The sequence below is a fragment of the Dipodomys ordii genome, unplaced genomic scaffold (assembly GCF_000151885.1).
Source record: "Dipodomys ordii isolate 6190 unplaced genomic scaffold, Dord_2.0 Scaffold63, whole genome shotgun sequence".
Classification (NCBI taxonomy): domain Eukaryota; kingdom Metazoa; phylum Chordata; class Mammalia; order Rodentia; family Heteromyidae; genus Dipodomys; species Dipodomys ordii.
Window position 1 is genome coordinate 3,874,709 of NW_012267279.1, and position 26,545 is coordinate 3,901,253.

General features: G+C 35.7%; 1 protein-coding gene across 3 annotated transcripts in view; it reads right to left on the reverse strand.

Annotated features, from left to right (window-relative positions):
- Positions 1-26,545, reverse strand: part of Peli1 (pellino E3 ubiquitin protein ligase 1) — a 51,663-nt gene that overhangs the window by 19,025 nt on the left and 6,093 nt on the right. Inside the window, exon 1 of one of the 3 annotated variants that reach the window (XM_013022554.1) lies at positions 21,092-21,242. The exons of the other annotated variants lie outside the window; for them this stretch is intronic. The gene's annotated coding sequence lies outside the window, so the exon portion shown is untranslated. Of the gene's footprint in view, positions 1-21,091; positions 21,243-26,545 lie in introns of those variants that run through there. 3 annotated transcript variants of the gene reach the window in all.

Below are 26,545 nucleotides of genomic sequence, written 5' to 3' on the forward strand. Positions count from 1 at the left end.
ACCACTTCCAGCTTTTTCTGCTTATGTGGTGCTGAGGAATCGAACCCAGGGCCTCATGCTTGCAAGGCATGCACTCTACCGCTGAGCTACCTTCCCAGCCCTGGGAGATCATTTATATAAGAGACCAAAAAGCATACGTGTATAAAACAAACCCTAAGCAAATGATACTTGAGTGTAGACAGGTAACAACTATGAATGTGAGTACTTTGTGAAATCATCTGAACCCTTTGCCACTTCCTCAATGCTCATTGCATTTGTCAACCCATTTCCTGTTGGTGACCAATATTAAAAACCTCAGAACATGAAGTGGACTCATTACATACTTACTTATAAGGAGGGAAGAAATGCAAAGGAAAAACCAGAGTATTGAACTTAAAACAAACTCCTGGCTCCATTAGAAAAACATGTATTTGAAGTGAGTCAAGACAGCTTAGGGACAAAAAGCTTTATGTGCTCCTAGAATGTGACAAGCCAAAAAAGACTTCAGGGCACTATTCCTGATTGGAGAGGTGTTTGCTTAAAATAACCTTACCATTATAATCTCCCTCCAACTTCAGTCACCCGAAAAGCTATTTTAAAAGTACAACTAAGAACTCAAACATGTTTACTGTCACTGTCCTTTTCAGACCTACACTCAGCAATTTATAGATTATCGAAGTTCTTAAAGTGATAATATGCTTCTCAGAAAGCAAGTATAGAAGTTAGCTCCTGTATTAACCATTAAAGTAACAAACAAAATTCAGCAAAAAGCAGGAAAAAATGGTAGGATTCATCAGTTATTTGGAACAAAAACACAAGACAAAAGTACATTCATAGGAAATTGTATCATTTTCCCAAGCCAGCATCTAACACTGGTAGTCTCTTTCACAAGGGTTAACACTGGTCTAGCTCTGAGCCAAATAATGTCCTAAGCATTTTATGTGACTGATTTGAGTCTCAGAACAAACTTACAAAATAGGAAATATTTTAACTCTCACATTACTGTAACTCTATCATTCTAGAATTGCTGAAACAGGTTTCTCTAGGGAAAAACTACATTGGGAAACTAAATTAAAAAATAAACCTAAAAAGCCCCCAAATTCTTTTCTACTATAAAATATTACAGGGTAAGAGCTTATATAACTGATGCTATTGTCCTTAACAGGGGCAATTTTTTTCCCCCTGGTCCCGGTCCTGGGGCTTATATGCTTGTACTTTGGGCCTGGGTGCTATCAATGAACTTTTTCACTCAAGGCAAATGTTCTACCTTGCCACAGCCCCATTTCTGGCTTTTTGGTAGGTTATTGGAGATAAGAGTCTCACAGACTTTCCTATCCAGGCTGGCTTTGAACCACAATCCTCAGATTTCAATCTCTTGGAGTAGCTAGGATTACACAAGCATGAACTACCTGCACCCAGCTCCCTTTTTCACTCAAGGCAAGTGCTCTACCCCTTGAGCTGTATCTCCACTTTTGGTTTGGGTGTCTAATTGGAGATAGGAATGTCACAGATTTTCCTGCATGGGCTGGCTTTGAATTGCAGTCCTCAAATCTTAGCTTCCAGAGTAGCTAGAATTACAGGCATGAGCCACCAGTGCCCAGAGAGCCTCTAATTATTTGGGGTGCCTAAATCACTCCCAGAAACAATATCTGGATACCTGTAGTCTTAACTTTTACTAAGATACTGAACAAGTTTACATGCATCTTATTATTTTTTTAAACTAACAATAATCAAGTATTTTCCCCCAAAATAATTACTAATTACTCAGAAGGTAGTAAGTTCATAGTGGAAGAAAACTGGCAGATACTACCTCAACCAACTCATCAAGTTTAACACTGCTTGTAATAAGACATTTTGATATCATTTATCTTTGATGTGATATACTGAAATATTCTATCCAAAACTTCATAACCTCAATCTAAAGACATGCAAACAATGACCAAACCCAAATTGATGATTAAATGTGAGAGCGTGCTAAAAGTCCCATGATCATGAAAGATTATGAAGATGCAACAATTATACACAATACAGGATCAGAAACTGGACTGTGGAACAGAAAAGGACATTAATGGAAAGGACTGGTGAAATCTGAATACTGTTCATAGTTGAGAGTAAATAGTATTATACTAATGCTAATCTTGATAAATACATTATGTGAGTTATTACCACTAGAGGAAGCTGAGTAAAGGGCATTTGTAAAGTTGTTTTACTAATTTTCTATGTTGTAAAAAGCAAAAAAAAAAAAAAAAGTTTTTAAAGACAAAGTAGCTGGGTGCTAGTGGCTCACACTTGTAATCCTAGCTATTTACAAGGCTTAGATCTGAGAATCAACGTTTGAAGTCAGTAACAAGCAAAAAACCAGAAGTGGATCTATGGCTTAAGTGGTAGAGTGTCAGCCTAGATCAGAAAAGCCAAGCAAGAGCCTGAGGCCCTGGCCTTCCAGCCCCAGTACAAGCCCCAGGGGTTGGGGGTGGGGAGGAGGAAACACAAAAAGGACAATAAAAATAGAAAATAAAAAGTTCTTTAAACTTATTGGCATTACAAAAATGAATTCCAGATTCAAAATTTGCCCCTTTTAGCCTTCCATAATTCAAATGTGAGTTCCATGTTATTTGGTTTTTCCCAGTCACAGTTGCATTTCTTCTTGCTCTTTTTTTGAGGAGAAATTGTACTATTCACAGCTCTTTTGGTCAGGGAAGATGTTATTTACTGCACAAGTGTGGTCACACAATGAACTGAGTGATAGGTAAGCAAAGCGACCATCTTAGTAATAATAATAGTAATAATTTTCTTAATAGTAATAGAGACATACAAGTATAATTTTAGCATTAAATGCCCTAGATGGTCTTAAAAAAGCAATTACATCTTATATTTTGAATTAATACCTTATGCTGAAATACTTGTATTTGAACTTGTCTCTATTCTGTCCATCTATTTACATAAATTGTTTCTTTAAGAGTTTATAAAAGAGAATAGAAATAGTGGCTCAGAGGAGGAAGAATGAAGAATTAGCAGCATCCCTAGTTATTTTGACAAGGTTTAATTGAAAAGCTTTTAAATATAAAACCTTAAAATTCAATATTTTCTTAAATTATCACTAATTACTTTGTTATCATAGCATTTCCTTCAAACTAGAAAAGACATTTGGAAAGCCATAACTATCTAGGGCACCTGGAAGAACTTGGGTCTTTGAGTTGGATCCTTGTTGAGTTCCCAAATTTACAGACTAACACATAATTTTTATATACCCCAAAATGGTGCAAATTTCCCACCTCAGGACTATCACGAGGACTAAATGAGAACAATAAAGCTGTAATGAGTTGACTGTTGGGTTATGTACTTTATTTACTCACTTATATATACTATGTCTGGACTTAGAAATCAGGCTCACAGAGCAGGACTCAAACATATGCTGTAAGACTATTATGGCTAAAAGTTATAGTTTTTAGGAGTATCCTAAAAATATTTTAACTGTGAGATGAATATTTCCAAGAATATAATGCAATGCAAAATATCTACTCTGTATTTAATTAGCCATTAAAGTAATGCTGCCCTGTCACTTTATCCTTATTTCTCAGCATCTAAATGAATGTTTATAATCTAATCTTCATAATTTTGATACCAAGTAGAAAGTTCTAGTTTTCTACTACTCTAAATACATAATAGATCATAAAACAATCAAAGATCTGTTAGTTTCATGGTTAAGTGATGTATAAACACTTCATTTTCGCTAGGAGGAAACAGTACATGTAAATTAAATGAGTTATAACATGTATTCTTAGCTCTTACAGAGAAATTAACATTAAACCTTTTGTTTCAAAATCCATAATAAGCTTCTTCAGAAGGAATAAGAAAAATGAGGTTAAAAATTCAAAATTACAAATGGATCTCCAATACTGTTTCTTCAAAAGTCAGTTTTCAGTTGGGACAACAGTGAGTGACAACAGTCAGTGCTTCATACCTGAAATCTTAAATTGATTTTGGAGGCCTAGAATGAGAGGATCAGAGTTTGAGGCCCAACCATGCAGTAAAACTCCCAAGACCCCCTTTTTTCAATCTATAGCTGAGTGTGGTGGTAAACATCTGTTATTCCAGCTACAGAGGAAATAAAAAAATCATCAGGGCAAAAAAGGGCTGGGTGTGCAGTTCAAGTGGGAGTGTGCCTTCCTAGCAAGGATAAGTCCCAGAGTTCAAATCCCAGTATGTTTGTGCTCTACCAATAGAGAAATTACTATTTAAAAATGGCATTATTATTCTCACTGAAGAACTGAAGTTTCATCTTAATAGTTTTGTCTTTTTGGTTCATGAAAAGTTCTCCAAAGCAGTAATCTTTCTTTGACCAAATCATAATGTGTTCCTTATAAATTTTTATAACAGTAATTTAGAGATACTGTGTGTGGGAGGCTAAGAACATCTATTTTTCTTTTTTAGTAGAGTGAACATTCTAAATTACTCAGCATGGTATTCCTGCTTAACCCTTTTTATTAGAAAATGATAAATACATAGCTATTTCTAGTAATTTCCTCTTTTTAAAATTTATCACATTGCAAATAACCCAATGCAGTAGTTATGATCTTCTCCCTAATTTTCAACTTTTCTCATCCCCGATTTATCACTCATCTTGTAAATATACAGATTAAAAACCTAAATTTTAAAAAGGTCATACATATCACTACTCTAAATCATACAAAACTTTTCACAAATTCCTATAGAAACAAAAACATTTCATTATATTTTTTCTTTTGGTGAAAACAGAATGCTTCAAAAAGAATACCGCTAGAAAATAATGACCATTCTTGTCCTGTTTTTAGACAAGAGTCCCTCTAACCAATAATCATACTTAATGTTGTTAAATCTCTTCCCACTATATCAGATCAAAACATTACTTAAAATTCTTATGAAGAACAACTGTTTATTGAGAGACGATTTAGGGCTGATAAAGCAAGACTAACAGCTAACCAAGGATACAACTAATACAATGATAACACCATCATTCTGGATACCAAACAATTTTCTTCAGAGAATATACAATAGTCAAATTTAATAACAATAGAAAACAGTCAATGACAGTATGGACTAAAATATTTCAAGACTAAGTTCAATATCTTAGACTGCAAAAATAGTAAAAATGAACAACTTTCTATTTTTCTGTTGACCTATTATCACAGGCAATAAATCCTGTATTTTTATTTCTTGAGCTTCCTTTAGGACTGATAGGAGATGAAATTAATAGTGCAAACCCTCCCTAAGAACTCTAACTATGGAGTTTGACTTTGATTCAGTACGAGAATGGAAGGACATTTAATTCATAAACACAATTCTAAAGCTAAATATGAAAGTGAAAAATTATTATAAATACCTTGCATAATTATGCTTCAAATCCTTCCTTTTGCAAGTTTACTTTAACAGGAAGCAACAATGAAACAAACATTTAAGCCATAGAGCAACTTACCTTTTTATTCCTCTCTGCTGTTACAAGCAAAAAACCCTTCTCACCAGAGAATAAAATCCAGATAGTATTAGAGCATGTCAGTTCCACCAGGCATCACACATTGAAGAGCTAGCTGTCTGCTCAGTGTTCTTTCACTTAAGCACTTCATAATGTGTGGGTGGGCCTGCACTACGCAAAATAGGTAAATACTACATAATTCTAGATTCTATTGGCGGAATGAGAATTCACGTCTCCCTCATCTCCTCCCTGACGAAGTCTGTAACCCAAAAGGGAAAAACGGAAGAGGATGCACCTAACAATTGTAAAATGGGCTTAGTATCAAGTTATGGGATGAAGTACTTCAAAAGAAAAGTATTTTGTTTCTTAAAATGCTTTATAGATTTCAGAAATATAACAAAGATAACTACCATTTCATGACAGCAACACAGCCTATTTACAGTATGTTAGGAAGCACACCATTAAAAAAATCAACAAAATATATATGTAAAGAAAGAGTGAGTACTTTTTAGTACTATTAAAGAAATCTTTTGGAGGGAGGAGGGGAAGAGAATACTACAATATTCTAGTAATAAAAACAGATGAAGCCAGGTGCCAATGGCTCACACCTGTAATCCTAGCTACTCAGGAGGCTGAGATCTGAGGATCGAAGTTCAAAGCCAGCCCAGGCAGGAAAGTCCCTGAGGCTTTATCTCCAATTAACCACCAGCAAACTGGAAGTGGTGCTGTAGCTCAAGTGGTAGAGCACTTGTTTAAGAGCTCAGGGACAGTGCCCAGACCCAGAGTTTAAGCCCCATGACCGGGAAAACAAAACAAAAAACAGATGAAGATTCAACCACATTTTCAATTAATTATGCTTATTTCTACCTTTATATTTAATAATTTAAGCTAGGGATGTAGCTCAGAGGTAGAATGCTTGTCCAGCATGCCCAGTAAAGTCTTGAGTTTGATTCCCTAGCATAGCAGTAACAAAAATTAAATTAGTACACAGAAGTACATTGGGACTGGACAAGCTTCATCAAATAGCTACTGGTAGTGTGCTATTTAATGAATTTGCTACTGTCAGATTACCCTACTTATATATCATTTTCCCATGTCCTTTTTGGAGGAAATTCTTTATGAGAAATGGTTGTATACTGAACTAGTCTATTCCTCTATAAAGACAAAAGCATTTAATTACATTTAAGATTTTTTTTTTTGAAACAGGGTCTCTCTGTAGCCAAGACTGGCTTTTCATGCTAATCTTTCTGCTTCAGCCTATGATCACCGGTGTGTGCCACCATGCCTGATATATCCCACCTGTTAAATTCAAGTTCAGCTTTTGTCAAGGTACTCATTCTTTTATAAAATTCTTTTATAAATAATATATAATTCTTTTATAAAAATTTTTAGTAGCTCTTGTGTTCAATTTATTGTAAAAATAAATGCTGCACCAGAGCCCCAAAATTGATATCCATGATTTTATAGCTATAAATGTAAATAACTAGACAATTTAAGCTTTACTCAATTACAATATACTTAATAGTACTTCTATTGCTAATAATGCCTAACTCAGATGTCAGTAAATATCTGTGGGAAATCAAATCTCACCAATATATACACTATCTTTGTTTAAGAGTCATGAAGAGTATTTTTGGTGGCCCTAAGTTTATCTGTAAAGCCTTCTTACAATGCCCATAGGACAACAGCTCTGATTCAGTCAAGCTATCCTTTTTAAAGAGATCAACATAGTAACATTATTTTGTCATTGATGTCTTAGAATAAAATGAACCTCCTTCTCTTATAGCTGATAAGTTTATTTCTATTATTTTTTGCATTGCATAACTGTGTCACATGCCCTGAAGCTGTTCTTCAGTAAATCTGTATAAAATTTCTTTTGCTCTTTCTGTTGGCAGCAAGCCTACTTTGGTTACAGTGAGAATAATTTGCTCAAATATTCTGCTTAATGTCCAGTGTAAATACACATCCATACTTCCCCCCCAAAAAAAAAAACTTACCTATAAAGATTCTACGGTCTTGCTATGTGGTGACTTGGCCTTTGTTATGTAATTCTAGGCTGATGAAATTGTTTAAGAAGCCGGACATGACAGGTTCAACACTCATACCAAATAGAATGTAGTTGTGGCTGTCTATGTCTTAAACTTGATTCCAACAACAAACCCCAAGGACCTGTTACACTTTGGACTAATGCTCTCAACTCTGGAAGTGTATTTCTTTTTCACCTTTAGTACCCCAATGAATAAAAAATAGAGCATTAGGAGTATAACAGGTCCTATGTATTTCAAGCTCTGTGTTTATATCAAATAATCCTCTCAGTAAATATATTTTTTCTTCAAGAGCTCTAGGATGAGATTAAAGACAAAATATTTCCTAAGTAATTATGATGAGCTATTTTTATATTACGACAAAGACCCATTCATACTTATTGAGGAAAAGAACCAATTCTCTTATTTTTCTAAATTTCTGATTTTCTTTCTGACTTATTTATAATGATGTTTGATTAATGTCATCATAGAAGTCAGTCAAATAAAAAATAAAATGGTAACTTTAAAGTAGCTTTCTTGGGTTGTGGGAGTCAAAGTTATCAAATGGCTGTGAATCTTAATGACCCTTCCAACACTCTTACATATCAGCTTACTTATGGGCTTATGGTGTTTTCCTTATCTTACTCTTTGATAAATCTGTGGCAATTATTCCCATTATGCTAAGAAAACAATAGTAAGCTTTCAGTCTCCTAAAACTTCAAAAATAAAAAAAATTACTCTCCTTCCCAAATTAACCAAAATAAAGTACACTTACCTCACAATTTCTAGGCCCTTTCAGGTGTTTGTTTTCTTATAGTCCTATTTTTCTTATTTTTGTAGTCTAGGTTTTGTTTTCACCTTCAGACACAACTGACCTCTGAGAGCTTGCTTCTTCTCTAATGATCTCTGAATACTTAAGGATGCACTCAAGGACTCATTCCTTACAGTGTCTTTACCTTTAGCCACACCCACAGCAGGTGTGTAAATTGTTTCTTCCTTTAGTTCCATCTTATTGGCGATCTAAAGGTCATGTTCCTCTAACTCACACTGCAATTCTCTTAGATGGTATTTACTACTCTATAGTAAGTTTTTGTTTGTCAAATCCAAATAATTCCAATCTTTTTTTTTTTTTTTTTGGTCAGTTGTGGGGCTTGAACTCAGGGCCTGGGTGCTGTCCCTGTGCTCTTCAGCTCAAGGTAAGTGCTCTACCGCTTGAGCCACAGTGCCACTTCCAGTTTTCTAGTGGTTTTACTGGAGATAAGAGTCTCATGAACTTTCCTGCCCGGGCTGGCTTTGAACTTCGATCCTCAGATCTCAGTCTCCTGAGTAGCTAGGATTACAGGTGTGTGCCACCGGTGCCTGGCCTCTAATTCCAATCTTTTGTGAAAATAACATAAGGTTTAAGCTTTCCCAATAAGACAATTCTTTCTTGTTAAGGGGAAGAATAAGAAAAGTCACTAATGTTATTGTACATATATAATCACATTTTAAGGCTGAAAAGAACCTTAAAGAATATAGTTTAATTTTCCCTTTGAATTCTCTATTATAACAACTGAGAAAAATCTATATCCAGAGAAAAGTTATTTGATGAAGGTGGTGGGGCTAAGTGGACACATCTTTCAGCTTCTATGTTGAAAGAGCTTGTTTCATTAGTTCTGGAGGCAATATTCCAAGTACTAAAGAGCACAGCTGTCAGCTCACATATGATTCATACCTAGTATTATTATATGGGATGGTGAAATGTTTGCCTACTGTGTTATTCTGTTATATATTATAATATATAACATATATATATTATAATTTGGTATCATAAGGAGAAAACTGAAAATTAGACAGAAATTCGATGACAGGCATGCCATGAAGACATTTCTTTTAGTATACCAGATGGAGCATGCTTCTCTAAATTGGCTATTCACACTCTTACTTGATGGGCTTTGCTCACAAGCTCTCCTTAAACAAATAAGTATGAAAAGAACTGCCACAGAATTTGTCTAACGAATTCCACATAATTGTGTAAAGAATTTTCAAATTATATTACCTGATAAAGGACTTTCAACTGGTATATATAAGCAATAAACCAAGCAAAAATTAGTAAGGATTAGTAAAGATTAGTAAAAATTAGTAAACATTTAGTTTTTTAAAGTCTATATATAATCAGTAAGTACATGAAGAGATTCAGTATAATTAGTCATCAAGGAAATTCAAACATAACCACAATCAGATGCCATTTCACTCCACTAGGATAACTATAATTTAAAAAAAATAAAGAAGAGGGTAATAATAACTAATATTGGAAAGGACACAGAAAAGGTGAAAAGTTGAAATTTTTCATTACAGGAAAATAATGGTACTGTCAGAAAAAGTCTGGCAGCTCCTCAAGATTAAAGATGAAGTTGTAATATAACTCAATTCCTAGGTATAAACCTGCCAAAATTAAAATCAATGTACACACAAAACCTTTATCCATTTCTTTTAGTCAGTCGTGGGGCTTGAACTCTCAGCTTGGGTGCTTTCCCTCTCTCTTCAGCTCAATGTGAGCACTCTACCGCTTGAGCCACAGCACCACTTCCAGTTTTCTACTGGTTTATTGGAGATAAGAGTCTCACAGACTTTCCTGCCTGGGCTGGCTTTCAACTGTGAGCCTCAGATCTCCTGAGTAGCTAGAATTACAGGTGTGAGCCACCGGCGCCCAGCTAACCTTCATCCATTTTCACAGCCATATTATTCATAATAGCCAAAAAGTGGAAATGACTCAAACATCATTAACTGATGAACAGATAAACAAAATGGGTATACACCAATACAATGAGATATTAATTGGTAATGAAAAGGAATTAAGTATCAGTACATGTTGCAGCACGGATGAAATCTTGTAAACTGGAAACTGCTAAGTGAAAGATGTCAATCACTGTATTTTTTGTGTGATACTATTTGTATGAAATCTAGAGTTAGAAAGTAGATTAGTGGTTGCCTGTATGTTTGTGAAGGTGGGGGAGCAGAAATTGATGAAGGGATTAGGGAAAGTGTGGCTAAATGGTACAAGTTTCATTTCTTAGGTGATGAAATTTTAAGTATTCTAAAATTGATTGTGATGGCTGCATAATTCTGTGATATACTAATACCCTAAGGTGAAGTGTTTAATTGGGTAAAACTGCGTGACATGAAAACTATACCTCAACTAAAGCTCTTAAAGGGACAAGCAAACCAACAAATAAAGCACTAGCATATTATAAAATCTCTTACAGACTCCAAGATCATTGGATGCTGACATACATCTGGAATTCAAATATTGATCCTATGTAACTTTAGAAATTACATACATTTTAAAAATTCTAGGTATTATAATTCCTACTTCTTGGGTCAGAGAAGCTAAGGGAAGCTTAAGGTGAAGAGCTGTACTTTTCAAAATCAGTCAAGTTCTTGATTGATTCAATTTTGTGAATTTTACATATTTTATTGTTTCAGTCTATATTTCATGGCAGATACAAGTTTTAGTTTTTAAAGTATTTTTATATCTCAAGTCATCTTCAATGAAAACAACTAAGAAGCATTTTCTTTGATATCAACCAATCCTCCAATTCTCTGACAACTAGGCAGCTAACAAATTTAATTCAATTCTGATACTACCTCCTCACAGAGTAGTGTTAGATTCCCACAAGTCCCAGTCCAACAACTCTGCCCATTTCAGACACCAATTAGAAGTTCTAGGTTTTGAGGTATAAATTGGGGGGTTCCCACAACCCACTTCCTGGTTCCATGATCTATTAGTACATTAACTCAAAAATGGATCTGGAGTAGTGGTGAATAACTAAACCCTAGGCACTCAGAAGGCAGAGATCAGGAGGCTTGTTCAAGGCCAGCCTGTGCAAAAATATATACCCCCTCCCCCCTGCCATCCCTTTGCGCCTCCCCGCCTCTGCCCCAGCCAAAAAGCAAGGTGCAGTGGTGGTGTGCACCTGTGGTCTCAGCTATTCAGGAAGCACAGGTAAGAGGATCATAGTCTGAGGCTAGCTAAAACACAAAACCCAATATGAAAAATAACTAAAACAAAAAAGGATTAGAGTTGTGACTTAAGTGGTACAGTATCTACTTAGCAAGTTCCAGGCTCTGAGTTGAAATCCAGGCACTACAAAAACAACAAATGAAAACAACAAAAACACACCTCCCTTAAGTCTCCTAACTTATGACAAAGAACACAATTTCAAGCCAGGTACAGGGTTTGCAAGCTATTTGGTAAGCTGAGGTAAATAATGAGTAGGGGAGTTTAAGATCAGCCTGAACAACAAAGCAAAATCATGTCTCAAAAACAACAAAAGAATATTATTCAGGAACAAGCAACTGGAAAAGGTATATATAAAAAGGTATCTGGAAGTAGGATGTGGACAGCGGAGCTTCCATGCCTTCTACAGGCATTCCATCTTCCCAGTGCCTAGATGTGCTCACCAATCCATAAACTCAACTTCCAGTCCCCTGAATGCTCCTGGAGGCCAAGTGGGTGGGGCTGAAAGTTCCAACTTCATAGTCCGTGGTCCTTTTGGTGACCTGAGGCTATCTAGGAAACCCATTCTAAGTCACCTCAAAGGCAAAAATTCAAATGTTCTCAGAAAGGGCTTCATATTATGAATAACAAAAGACACTCCTATCATTCAGGACCCTTGCATGGCACAAACAGTAAACAGACTTTTGTTTTATACCACAGCAACAAGATCAAATCAGGTTGAACACTGAAATAAACAGTTCAGTATAAGCTCACAGCTAATATAATGTGACTTAATTCCTATGAGAACAAAGGTGTTACCAAACCAACAGATGTAAAGCCTAGTGTTTTAATACAAACACCTGATTACTTGCTTACTTATTACCTAGCTTGTCTATCTAATGTAGTCTTTTTTTCTTTTTGGTGAAATAGCTAAAGTCAAAAGTCCTCTAAAGAGACTTCTCTGAAGAGGAAATAAGAAGTGCCCTGCATCTTGTATATACACTTCTAATTTGTGGAGGGAAAGGGAAAAAAAAATGCTTAAATAGAGATACAGGCTGACCCACTATAACAATGAGATGTACAAGACACTATGTTGAAAACGAACTTTACGGTCGCAGTATCAGCTCCCCAGCCTGTGCTGCGGCCCTGGCCGGTCAGTGAAGGAACCTTCTCAATAAAGTTGCTTCTTTAATAACAAAAAAAAAAAAAGAAAGAAAACGAACTTTACACTTCAGCTGGGGGGGGGGAGGAGGAGTAATTAGGGAGGTAGGGAAGGAAGGGATGATAGGGGAAAAACAAAGGAAGAGGTAACAATGCTAGACAACAAATGTACTCATTACTCATGTAACTGTAACCCCTCTGTACAGTATTTTTACAATAAAATTGTATTAAAAATAATGGCCAATAGACACATGAAGAAATGTTCAATTTCTCTAGCTAGAAAAGAAATGCAAATAAAAACAACATTGAGATTCCACCTCACCCCACTTAGGATGGCTATAATCAAGAAATCTAGTAACAATAGATGCTGCAGGGGATGTGGCCAAAAGGGAACCCTACTGCATTGTTGGTGGGAGTGTAAACTTGTTCAACCACTTTGGAAAGCAGTATGGAGGTTCCTAAAAAGACTCCATACATAGTGCACGCACACGCGCGCGCGCACACACACACACACACACACACACAAAATGGAATTCTATGCCTCGATTAGAAAGAATGACATTGCCCCATTTGTTAGGAAATGGAAAGACTTGGAAAAAACTATATTAAATGAAGTAAGAGGGCTGGGAAGGTGGCTCAGTGGCAGAGCACTTGCCTTGCATGCAAGAGGCCCTGGGTTCAATTCCTCAGCACCACATAAGCAAAAAGAAAAAAGCCGGAAGTGGCACTGTGGCTCAAGTGGTAGAGCGCTAGCCTTAAGCTGAAGAGCTGAGGGACAGCGCCCAGGCCCAGAGTTCAGGCCCCACGACCAGACCCCCCCCCCAAAAAAAAGAAAAACCCAAAGAAACATAGGTCCCATGGTTTTTTTTATTTGCAATAACTAGTATATGTCTAGGACAAGCAGAAAAGGACAAAAACTATGTACATATGATCATATAAGATGAGGTTAAGTGAAAAAAAGAAAACCAAGACAGGGACGCAAGTGGTTTTTTCTTTCTTGCTATTGTTTTTAATGTGTTTATAGTGCACTATGAGATTCTTGTTTCTTTTGTATGTTCTTCCCCCTGTTTTCACTGTATTTGATTCCGGTGTCCGGCATATTGCATTTTTATAATTTGGGGAGGGGAAGGGATATAGCAAAATCCTTAAATAAGGATACAGGTTGATCTATTGTAACAATGAGATGTACAAGACATTATACTGAAAATGAACTTTACAATTTCAGGGTGGGGGGAGGGAGGAGTTGGGGAGATGGGGAGGGAAGGGATGATAGGGGAAAAACAAAGGAGAAGGTAACAATGCTCGATAGGAAATGTACTCATTACTCATGTAACTGTAACCCCTCTGTTCAGTATTTTTACAACAAAAATATATGTGAAAAAGAAAAAAAGTCCTCTAAAAACTATTTCCAGGTTGCCAGAAATCCCAATGGTGGCACATGACATCCTTTCACCCTCAGAGTATAATAAACTATCCTTCTAATATTCCAGGTTAGTACTTTCAAGTAAATGCTTATTAGTGATTTCTCCTATAGCATTTATGGGCTTCTTTTATGGGTCAGTTAAATTATGTTGGAGCAGTTTCCAAACTAATGTGTTCTCCCTCTTTGACACTGAGACCCACCAATAATGTAATTATTAACTCAGCAAGTATTACTGAATATTCACTAAAATGTAAGAAGCTGCTGGAATATTAAAAATAATGTAAAAAGTATGATTCCTTACCTCAAATATTTGTTGACTTTATGGTTTTGAAAAAAAGTGCTAATCAGCCCAACCCAAATAAGTACAGTATTAATGTTACTTAATGTTAATAATAAGTACTATGTGATTTTAAATAAAATTTTATGTGAAAGAGGAATCAGGGGAAGCTTCATAGTAGTAGAGGTATATAAGCTGTCGGACTTTGACAAATGGAGACATGAATTTTTGGTGAAAGAAACAACTACAACATGATTTTTTAAAAAATGAACCAAGGACTGGTGGCTCATGCCTGTAATCCTAGCTACTCAGGAAGCTGAGATCTGAGGATCGTGGTTCAAAACCAGCCCTGGAAGGAAAGTCACTGAAACTCTTACCTCCAATTAGCCAGCCAAAAAGCTGGAAGTGGACTTGAGTTCAAGTGTTGCCTTGAGCAACAACAATAACAATAAAAAGGACACTGCACAGGCCCTGAGTTCAAGCCCTAGGACTAGCACAAAAATAAAAGAACATAAAATAAAATAAATAAATGGCAAGGGGTGGGGGTACTATCTTGTGTACTCAGAGAAGAAGTCAGCAGGCTCAAATAGTAAAGGGTTTGGTTAAGAAACTATCAATAAAGACCAATTTTGTGGAAATTGAGGGCTAGGTCTTCATAAAGCTTACTGACTATCAGCAAGCATGGAAAAATTATTTTAAAACCAAATGATATACAACTAGAATGTGCCTGATACAGTGGTCCTTAATAATCATGATAGAGATTACATATCACCTAGTAAAAGACTTAAAGTTTAAGTGAGGTTACAAAGAAGATAAGAAAATACATACACAAAGAGCAGATATATGTTAAATTTACCCTTACTACTTTCCTATAACACATGAGGAAGTTAGGCAAAATAATTTGCTCAAGAGGGGCTGGGAAGGTGGCTCAGTGGTAGAGCGCTTGCCTTGCATGCCTGAGGCCCTGAGTTCAATTCCTCAGCACCACATAAGCAAAAAGAAAAAAGCCGGAAGTGGCACTGTGGCTCATGTGGTACAGCGCTAGCCTTGAGCTGAAGAGCTGAGGGACAGCGCCCAGGCCCAGAGTTCAGGCCCACGACCGGACCGAAAAACAAAAAAATTTGCTCCAGAGCTCTGAATTTAATTAAACAAGAGTTCTGAATGTGTTCTAACATTCTACACAGCATGAATAAACAAAATCACCAAAACCAAAACCAGAGTATGTATTTTAAGACAAAATAATGTAATACACACAATCAAAATTTATATAAGGGTTACTATTTTTGAAACTGGAAAATCTAGGTGTGTGTCAGTTGACACATGAAAGCTATAGAATTTCACTGCCCTCTACCTATACTGTTAGGACTGACCAATGAACAGTTATATCCACCATTCCTTTCTTTTCAAACCATTTCTCCACTACATTTACTTTCTAACACATGTATGTATTAAGACTATTGACTAGTCAATAGTTTTAGTCTAGATAGCTGAAAAGAAGCAACTCTTACAATCCAGTTTCATTTCAAATGATTTCAGCTCAGGCCAGTATTTTATAGATAAAAAATATCAACTAGTTTTCTTCACATTCAAATCTGAGAACCTCTTTCTATCAGGACAGAAAAAAATAAATTTAGAGCCCAGGAAAATGATTCTACCTTAACCTGAAATTTCTAAAATTCAGGTTAGTTCACTTATTAAATGCCTACAGAACTGAAATGCTCTGAAGTGCTATGTCTTAAAGGAGCTAATAAAATTAGGAAATACGTTTTTCCCCCTAGAAATTTTTGGAGATTCCTTACTTTTAAGTGATACAAAAAGTTCCCACTAACATTTCTTTTTCCCCCTCACTAAAAGTCATTTTTTTCTTTTAGAATCTCAAACATTTCCTAAAATGTTACATTTTAACCAGATCAAGTTGAACTAATGTGACATGCAAAATGAAGTTTTCTTTTTTTAAAAATTCTTACTTTGCTTCTATTGTTTTCTAATTATTTGTCCTAATTATGCTTCCTTGACTTTACTGGAGTTTTACTGTTGAGTATATGACAGTACATTTAAATTTCTATTCATACAGCTTACAATTCTGGTCAAATATCTTCTCTCAAAATTTTCACATTAGCTTGTAATGTATGTTTACACAATTATTTTCCATAACAAGAAATATAAACATGATTCTAATATACTACCTTTCTTTTTAAAGAAAAGATACATGGATGGATATAAAGTGGCTTGATACATGGATTGATAAGTTTGGAAGTTTGGCTTTTTTTTTTTAAGCCTTTCATCAGAGTATTTGGTTTATTACCATCACTGTGTTTACTGAGCCAAGTATCTACAAGAACAAATAGCAAAGCTTCCTATTCATTCTAGCAAAATCAATAAGGTTATTCATACATGTGTTGAACATTTGCCAAAGCTTTTTTTTTTGGTATCAATAAAAAGCAATCGTATAATAAAGGTTATTTTGTTCTGGAAAAAAAAAAAGCCAGGGCTCTCAAATTCGCTATATTACTTTGCAACTCTTGCATCCCTTGCCTTCAACACTGTGTGGGTGGAAGAAAGAAACCAAGACACTCAGAACAAAATGTGAAGTCAAGGGAAATTTTTAGACAGCAATAAATTGTGAAAATCACTTAAGACATACTCAGAACAATCTTTTTGTAGAATAATATAAATGGAGTCACTTTAGTATATCCTAGCATTCCATGTAAACAGCAGATTCAGAATAAAAAAACTTAGAGATCTTATATGCTCAAACTCATAGAGCTCTTTGTTCATATAAGGCAAATAAACTGCAATTGAAACAATAATTCAACTAGATTTTGCCTAATTGCTTTTCTTACTTCTAAAAAGATGACTTTATTTAGAGTCAGTTAAACTCTTAACTGTTCAGGAATCATATTGTTCCCTTTCTTACAAGTATAAAAATGTTCTTCAGTAAGTATTTGTTAACAATTTTCTAAAACCATGAATTTAAGGTCACACTGTATCTCAAGGCCTCTAATTCAAATGAATCATACTATAATGTAAAGCACACAAGAGTTTTGTAAACATCAAACAGATAAATATACTGCCAATTCTAGAAAATGCAGAATATAGACAAACAGTTGCTAGTATTGTTGGTCCACAGTCATAGGAATTTCTCAAATGATAAAAAATTAAACTATCATACCCTTTAAGGCAATACTGTATGTGTAATAAGTTTCCATGCAAATTGTTGATTATCTCCTAAAAGATACTATGTAATTTTTGTTAGAAATGCTTCCCAATTCTATCACATACTAAAAGAAGGAATATAGTAGATGAAGTAGAAAGCTCCTCATTTGACATGCTGCAATAATTCTACTAGTTTTGATTTTTAAATTTTGAATGTAAGCCAAGCACTGGTGACTCATGCTTATATTTCCAGCTACTCAGGAGGCTGGTATCTGGAGGATCACAGTTAGGAGACAGGCTGGTTAGAAAAGTCTCTGAGACCTTGTCTCCAAAATAGCTGTCAAAGGCCTAGTTTAGTGGCATGACCCTAGTGGTAGAGCACCAGCTAGGGCAAGCAAAGAAGTGAGTGTGAAGCCCTGAATTCAAACCCTAGTATGACTTCAACAACAAAGAACTGACTGTAATTTGGATCCACCATAATTCAGATTCTTCCCAACTATTCTCCAAGTATAAAAATGACATAGCTGTCCCTTTTCTGTATCATATATTGACATTTTGACAAAAATGAAATTGAATGTAATAAATGCTCACCAATTATTTTGTTTTGTGACAAGTACTAGAGTTGAACTCAGGACCTGTGGTCTACCACTTGAGTCTCACCTTCTGTCTAGCATTTTGTTGGTTAATTGGAGATGGGATTCTCCCAGACGTGTGTGTGTGTGTGTGTGTGTGTGTGTGTGTGTACACTCAGGGCCTTGCACTTATGCTAGCAGCTGTTCTACCACTTGTACCATGTGTCTAGCCCTTTTAGCTTTTGTTATGTTTTAGATAAGCTCTCCTGTTTTTGCCACAAGCTGGTCTTAGACTATGAATGTGGTACCACACATTGCCTGCTGGTTGGGTTCCTGTTGGTGGGGTCCTACTAAATTGCCAGGGTGGCCTCAAATCACAATCCTTCGAATTTTTGCTTTCCAAGTAGTAGCTGGGATAAAACCATGCACCCAACTTTCTATACTCAACTCCCTTCTGATAAAATGGTATCATTTCCTTTCTGGAAGGCGGTTCAAGCCGATACTCTCAAACACAGGAGAGCTTCACAACCCCCTGGCCACAGAGTTCATGAGAATCAATGAGATTTTTTGTGGAACTTCTAGGGAAAAGATGGCGACTCTTTTCAACTCATGAAACAGGATTTTAGAGGCTAAGAGGATAGAGGTTATTATTTTTTCTGGGTAGAGCTAGGTTATAAAGCCACCACTCAGGAAGCAGTACTAAGAAATGTACATGAAACTAAGTCTTGATAACATTATTTGAACCCTGGGTGGAGCTATTTTGAAGCCACACCTATCCTGGACCAATTTATACACACCAATACATTTCCTTTTCCCTCTTTAATCCTGTTTTGAGCTGAGTTTTCCGTTACAACAGTTTTATTGATATAAAAACTATTTCAAGTATGTTTGTTACCCAAAGTGTAAATATACAGAATGCAGTTCTAAAACATGGTAAAAACACTCTCACAGATTCAAAGTCTGTCTTAATTTCAAGGATCCTCTGCCCCTTGATTTCCCTGCCCTAAGTTCAAAGGCTCCAAGATATTTTATCTTCTGCCTCATATTGTCTTAATAAAAAGGATTTTATTTTTGTTACAAAGGAATAAGAGACCATGGATAAGAGAAAATAACAAGTAATGGGTAGCTAGAATAAGGGGAGAGCAAATAATCTACAGAACTTTACAATAGTAAGCAGACCTTTTTCAAAATTTTACTAAAGGCCTAATGAGTGTCAGACTAGTGTATTTTAAAAAAATCAAGTATACTCAACTACAGAGAATACAAAAGCATCAAAATACTAAATCAAAGTTTTCCTATTCAAAAAGCAGCTGATAAAAAGTAAAATCCACAAAAAACTCCTTTGGAAATTAAAATATCTTAGGACTTATAAAAACATGCAAACCATGATCCAAATCCAATCATTACCCAATTTCAAGAGGTAATAATTTAAGCACACCACATAGGTATGGCATATTATTGAGCACTCAACTCATGAAAATGTATAGCAAAGACAATTACAACAACTAAATTGATGGCAACAGAACATAAAACTTTACTTCCACTTTTTAGGGATTTTGGTGATTAAACTGCTAAAAGAAAGGTAGAAAAGTGAATGGAATAAAATGGAATTTATATGTATATTCTATGATTCTTAAGTCATACTTAAATGAATATTCACAGGCACAATTTAGATCTTTTACATATAAGCACCAGGTGTGAGTGCTCCAATGAATTACTCTTGATTACAATGAGACATTAATAAGGAGTCTATATGCACAAGGACAAGATAAATCATTACTTGAGAAGAAGTAAAATAAAGTGGGTAAGGGAGTTCTTGAGTCAGACAATTTCCAACTGTTAACACCAACATTTAATAGCTGTGAAGCTTAGACCAACATCACTGTGGTTCACATTTCCTCAGTTGTTATTTATCTGAGATAATAAATAATAATAACAACCACATATGCATATCTTATCCTAAGTGCCAAGCATTTTTTCAAAGCTTTATATATTAATACTTTAATTCCTAACACTGTTATTAGGAGATAACATCTGACATCTAGGCTAAGAACCTGTAATTGGCAATCATTACACCCTATTAAATGTTAAATTCAAAGCATTGTTATAAGACATTAACTTAGCATATAGTACTAGCTCAATAAAGCTTGTGATATCCAAGAGTTTGAGAGAAAGAAGTGGGTTTAACAGGTAGGGTATGCTTAGAAGGAGCCTTGAAATTTATCTACGACTTTTATAAATGTAGTACATGGCCACCAGTAGTAGCACATGTAGATGATTTGTAAAAAAGCTCATTATGGGGTCGGGGAAGAGAGGTAGAGTGGTGGAGTGGTAGAAGGCCTTACATGCATGAGGCCTTAGATCTGATTCCTCAGCACCACATAAGCAGAAAAACCCGGAAGTGACATTGTGGCTCAGGCGGTAGAACACTAACCTTGAGCTGGAGAGCTGAGGGACAGCGCCCAGGCCCAGAGTTCAGGCCCCACAACTGACCAAAAAATAAAAAATAAAAAAAGCTCATTAGGCATAGTGCTGTAAACCTTAATCTCAGCTCTCTAGATGCTGAGGAGGCAGGATCCTCATGTGTTTGAGGTCAGCCAGGACTACATAGATCAAGGCCAGCCTGGGCAACACAGGAAGACCTTAAGAAAAAAAAAAAAAGACAAGGTTCACACCTGTAATCCTAACTACTGAGGAGGCTAAGATCTGAGGACTGAAGTTCAAAGCCAGCCCGGGGAAAGAAAATCTGTGAGACTCTTATCTCTAATAAAGCACCAGAAAACTGGAAGTGGAGCTGTGACTCAAGTGGTAGAGCACTTGCCTTGAGCTAAAGAGCTGAGGGACAGCACCCAGGCCCAGAGTTCAAGCCCACAACTGACAAAAAGACAAAAAAAAAAAAAAAGACAAGATAAAAGTGATAAAAGTGAAGATAAAAGTGAAGAGCCTCAAGTCCTACCCAGACTTACTGAATGAGAATATGCATTTAAATATGATCCTCAGGTAACTTATATGACACATTAATGCTTGAGAAGTTACTGGCATGATATCATTAAATAGATAAAGACCCTAACCCAGTTAGTTAAAAACCAGTTTGTAGAACTAGAATTCAGGCTTCTTATCGATGGATCTGTGTTTGTTCTTTTTGCTCCATGGTGTACCCTCCAGATAAACATATCACTTTGAACTTCACCACCCTGAGATTTGTGCCAGAGAACATGCAGGACTTGAAATTAATTTAAATCATATTATCACTAATTGTTTTGATTTGTTTCCATTGTATTTGGAATTTTAAGTGTCATTGTGAATTATCTTCAATCTTTGTTTTCAACATTACATGAAAAATAAAAATGCTGGGGCTGGGAAAGTGGCTCAGTGGTAGAGCGCTTGCCTTGCATGCCTGAGGCCCTGGGTTCGATTCCTCAGCACCACATAAGCAAAAAGAAAAAAAAGCCGCAAGTGGCGCTGTGGCTCAAGTGGTAGAGTGCTAGCCTTGAGCTGAAGAGCTGAGGGACAGCGCCCAGGCCCAGAGTTCAGGCCCCACAACCAGACCCCCCCCCCAAAAAATGCTATCCCTTAACACAAGGAATTCTTAAATTTATATAGTAAGTTTCAACAATGAATCTTCAATATAAAGAGACCATAGAGATTCAGAAGACAGAGACTTTATGTGGACAAATTATTGAAAGTCATGGGATCTCTGAGATAACAGACTTCATCTAGAATGCCAACAATGTAGTTTCAGATAGTACTGTAATCAAAACGGAGTTTTGCTAGGTACAGGAGCATGCCTACAATCGCAGCACTCAGGAGACAGAATAAGGGAAATTTTGAGGGTAGCCTTAGGTACACAGTTAAGACCCTTTCTCAAAAATCCCAAAGAACAGGACTGAGGATGTAGCTCAGTGGTAGAATGCTTGCCTAACATTCATAAGGCTCTGGGTCAATCCCTAGTGCAAACAAAACAATACAAAATCAAGAAGTCTGAGGTTGATTTGGGATCAGCCATTAGCTGTATGTCATAGTCGTTCCAAAAAGCTGTATGTGCTGAGGAGTAGCTAATCTTGTAAAGATAACCTATAGGATTCTGTAAAGGGAAAGAAACTAAGGTTCAGAGAGGTTAAGTGAAATAAATGGACCAGAAGTTTAGGTTCCCTAACTTCAGGTAAAGTGGCTTTTATCCTGTACATAAATGCCTCTCCCTTCCAATACATGCTTTCAATAAAAATGTTCATTTTAGGTAACATAATAAAAGCCAACCCAATCAAAACTCAACTCAGAACAAATACCTTAGAAAGTTTTATTAGGTTATTATAGGACTTACAATCCTATAATAAGGGCATTTATGTACATTCGAAGATTTAAGTGAAGCCCACAATCTGTATGTTCTATGACTGCGATCAATGAGTGGTCTGACTCAGGTTGTTTCCTGACAATTATACTTCACAGTAAATTTTTCCATATGACAATTCTTTAGAGTGGAGCAATGATGACTCAAGGTACCTAGATGTTATGAAGAAGCTTTCAAGTTAGGGGTAGGAGGAAAATGAGGGGGCTTACTGAATCATTAATAGCCTACTCCTTTATGGAATGTAGCAAATCCTTTCTGGAAGCCATTTAAAAGATAGCTTAGGAGGTATTTCTGGCTAAAGCCTTAATGGGCTGATCTTTAAGAGGTGAACTACATGCAAACAAATCACTATGCTATTTCTAGTATTTATTTTTTTGGTCATGGGGCTTGAACTCTCAGCCGGGCACTATCCCTCAGCTCTTCAGCTCAAGGCAAGTGCTCTACCACTTGAGCCACAGCGCCACTTCCAATCACCATGCTATTTCTAAAAGAGACAAAGTCTTTAGCAAAATATGGTATTTTTTTGGTTGCTGTCAGTGATAAATTAGAAAATTATTTGGTATCAATTGAAATCACGAATCCTTAAGAGACCACCTCAAAAACTGTCATAGCTCCTTTGGTCAATTGATATGACCACTTCAGAGACTAAACTATTTTGAGTGCAAATTACAAAAAAGCAATGTGTATTTAAAAAGTTTTCTGAAGCAAGGTATGGAGGGTCACATCTGTAATCCCAGCTAAGACTGGGAAAATTACAATTGGAGACCAAGCCTGGGAAAAAATATTTGAGAGATTCAATCTCAATCAAAGCTGAACAATGTGGTATGTGCTGTCATCACAATTATGAGGGAAGCATAAATAGGAGGATTGTGTTCTGTACCAGACCAAGCAAAAACAAGACACTAACCAAAACACAAGGAAGCAGGCACTGCATACCTGTAATCCTAGCTACGCAGGAGGCTGAGATCGGAGGAACATGGTTTGAAGCTATTCCAGGCAGGAAAAGTCCAGGAGATTTTATTTCCAATGAAGCACCACATATAAATGAATGAATAAATAAAAAGAAAAACAAATAAAGCTGAGGGCATGGCTCAACTGGTAGAGCACCTGCGTTGCAAATACAAGCCCTTCCATTTAAACCCTACTATAGCAAAAAGGTAAAAAGCAAGCAAGAAAAGAAAGTGCTTTCTGTTACATGACATGCCTATAAATATAGCTGTGACTTCTGTTTAGAAGGAGCCATTACCTTATGAATGTCACATCTTTTTACACATTTTCTCATAAATGGTAAACTTAACTAATTTGGATGTTTTGGTCCTTTGATGGTAAATTTACAGGATGGTGGTGAAAAGTAATTCAAACAAAAATCCATTAAGTTAACCATAGCGTAAAATGAAAGAAAAGTCAGTACTGGCAGAAGAAACACAAGAAGGACTGTGCATAGTTATCTGTCAAGAACCAGGAATACTATACAACATTCAGGTCTTGAAGAACCAACAAAGCACTTCCAATATTTTCACTGATTGTTAAAAATAAAAATGAACTTAACTGTACCTTCTAAATAGTAGGCCAACTGGTTTGTTGAGCACAACAACAAACAACTAGAACACAATCAGGGACAATCACTTTGTATTTCATTCTTATGGAAAGAAGTTTGAAAAAAAACCACATTACTGGTCTTTTCATCTTTTCTTCTTTACTGTGAGAAAGAAGCTCAATTGAAATCCAGACAGTCTTCCTGTAAGGCCATGTATGATCAGTTATTAGAGTGCTGATAAAATTTCCATTTTAAATTTTTGGAAAAGACAACAAACACTAAGAACTGAAGACAGCCTTTGAAATTATGCTACCAAATTTTTCTTAATGTCAAAAAGTTATCTCTTAGTGTCTAATGGAATATCATGTTCAACAGCCCCATTCCCTCACACACATAAAAGACAAAGGAAGTTTTATATATATATATAACTTATTATACATATGTACACACATATATATGGTACAGCAATAGATACAGTAATGAAGAGACAGAAATGAGAAAAGCAGTGACACAGATTTAGAACTACCTTGCAAGGCTTAAGCTTAGAATAGCAAACTGGAATTTACTACTGCAAAAATTTGAGTAACAGACTGAATAAATTTTAGTTATTGTTCGTCATTGTTATTTCCAAAATTAAGTGCAGTTTTTTACCATAGTTATACTTTTTAAGTCAACATAGTAATATGTCCCTTTTGCAAAGCACTAGTTTTCTTTCAATGTAGTTGTACTGCTTCTATTCTCTACTAAATTTATATATTTATGTCTTAACTCATTAGACTTTAGTAGATCCAAGTTATCAGAACTGTTCATGGCCTTGTTTACCTATTGTGTGAGAATTTATTTTTAAAAATTCCTTCTCTTGATCTCTACCCCCTTCTCTTCCATTATAAAATTATTTCACAAAAATGGAAATAAAACATTCATAATCCAAACACCAAATCAATAGACTGAAAGCTATTTCTAAAACAAGCCACACATGGGTACAGTTAGCACAGAATTTCAAGTCTTTCATTAAAAACTACTGCTACTTTTAATTTTATAGTTTTTAAAATACTTTCAGAGTTAATAGCAAGATGGGCTATGTGTTCCATGCTAATAGGCTAATGTTTAAAACATATTAAATAATCCAGTCTAGCAATTCAACCTGTACAGTATGTGAATAGGTCTGGCTATCTATACAGACATTTGAATGCACATATGCAAATACTGACGAGCTAGATTTCTAACAACTTACTGAAAAATGTTTAAAAGAGGAAGCTTTGTTAAAGTTATAAACAGTTATATACACATAGTGGGGGGGGGATGGACAGTTGTGGGGCTTGAACTCAGGGCCTGGGTGCTGTCCCTGAGCTCTTTTGCTCAAGGCTAGTACTCTATCACTTTGAACCACAGCTCCAGTTCTGTTTTTTGGATGGTTAATTGGGGAGAGTCTCATAGACTTTCCTGCCTAGATTGGCTTTGAATTGCAATCCTTGCATATCAGCCTCCTAACTAGCTAGGATTACAGGCGTGAGCCACCAGCATCTGGCCTCATAGTTTTAATAGTCACTCTAGTGACTGTAGTCACTATATAGTTTAGTGTACAGTAAAAGTTCTCAAATTCTACTTGATGCCATCAAATTCTAAATAATCCTGGTTAAAAACACGAATAAGAGAAGTGATTCCCAATCATTAGACATAATTAACTAGAAAAGGAATTGTCTTCACCTATTATTATCAGTAGAGTGAAAAACCATGGAAGTTTATTTTCTTGGGTTTGAAATATTAACCCCATAAACAATTGAACTGGCATAATAATTATTTAAAACTAGTAATGTCTACATGCACATTGCCCTATGAACAGATTTTCCAAAAGTACATATTGGGAACTTTCCAAGCATTTAAACATTTGAGGTCTAATTTTTCAATACTTCTATTACAAGATTAAAACTTTGAAACAAATGAGGGAGGGGGTAACAAGTTCAACAAGAAATATACTCACTACCTTAATATGTAACTGGAACCCCTCTATATATCACCTTAACAATTAAATTAAAAAACTGAAACAATTACTTTTCTGAGAAATTAAGCATGAATACAAAATTTGAAAGCCAGAGTCATCTCTTCACATTAAACATGTTATTCTTTCAGTTCCCCAACTCTATGCCATAGCAACAAGAAAGTTGTACGGTTTTAATTTTAAAATAAATTCTCACTCTTACTGAAGCATATATATATATATATATATATGTATAAACATGTATGTTTTAATGTTTAGAAAAAATTCCAAATGTTACAAATGTCCAGAACAGTACTAAAACTCTTTTTCAGTGTAGGGGTGGATCTGATTTTTAGAAACAGTAATTGCTTTTTCAGAGTGCATCTGTTATTTAGAAATAGCCTCAACTTACTTCCTATTTTCTTTCTGTCAAAATAAATAAATAAAATAATATGAAATACCTTATAGGCAAATAACCCCCCTTTCCTTAAAAACAAGGGTACTGGGAACAAATACAAAATGATGAGCTACTTTCATGTGTGGCTCTTTGACTTAGAAGGTAATTAAGAAAGTTCTAAAAATATTCTGAATAATCAGTCTTGTTGAGTAAGTATAAGGCTTTCAGTTACTAAAGTAGACTTACGTTAGACAACTGTTTACTT